Source organism: Strongylocentrotus purpuratus, unplaced genomic scaffold (genome assembly GCF_000002235.5).
Source record: "Strongylocentrotus purpuratus isolate Spur 01 unplaced genomic scaffold, Spur_5.0 spur5_contig_818, whole genome shotgun sequence".
Taxonomy (NCBI): domain Eukaryota; kingdom Metazoa; phylum Echinodermata; class Echinoidea; order Camarodonta; family Strongylocentrotidae; genus Strongylocentrotus; species Strongylocentrotus purpuratus.
Window position 1 is genome coordinate 273,489 of NW_022145522.1, and position 915 is coordinate 274,403.

The following is a 915-nucleotide window of genomic DNA, read 5'->3' on the forward strand; positions in this document are numbered from 1 at the left end:
TCGGTCTGACAAGGTCGGACCGGTGTGACCTCGTAGAATGTAACCCGCACGCCCCCCAAAAAGAGAGAAAGAAGGGAAAGGGAAAGAGGAGAGCTAAAATGGAACACAAAAGAGGAAGAAGAAAAGAAAGGGGTGAAAAGAAGCAGAGATCAGTTGCGATTACTCCCACCAACACCTTGTGGATCGGGGGGGGGGGGGGTGAAAGGCCCCTGCCTCCCTCAGCAAACTTAAATGAGAGAGAGAGAGAGAGAGAGAGAGAGAGAAGGAATGGAAGGGAAGGGGGGAAAGAGGAAGAAGAAAGGGTAGGGGAAATCAGTTGCGATTTTTCCCAATTTGTACCCCCTCCCCACCCCCAGCAAAGAGAGAGAGAGAGAGAGAGAGAGAGAAAAGGAGCATAGGCGCCGGAAGTGGGGGGGGCAGGGGGGGGCAGTTGCCCCCCAGTCAAAAAAGTGGGGGCAAAACGCATTTTTGCCCCCCCAAAACGCCCCCCCCCCCCCTCCAAAAAAAAAAAAAAAAACAGTAAAGGAGTAAACATGGTTTGTATTTTTAATCCAAAAGAACGTAACAATAATAAAAACCTGAATTAAATCACATATACAATTCCATTCAAAGAAAAAGGAAAGTTCACAGGAATTAAATTTCATAAACATTGCGCATGCCACCTATACGGTATTTATCAATGGAGGTCTCTATAATAGCGATACGCGCATATCGTGGACATATTGTGCGAGAATGGGAAAGCGTGTCCGTTTTTTTGTTATAGGGGTGAGAAGACATGAGCCCCTGAACGTTAATGGCGTACTGATGGGGGGGGGGGGGGGGTGATGTATTTCTTATTCGAAACAAGTGATATACAAATGTTGATGTTGTGACATGATTTTCCGGCATTTTTTCTCCATTTTTTTTGTAAGTCAT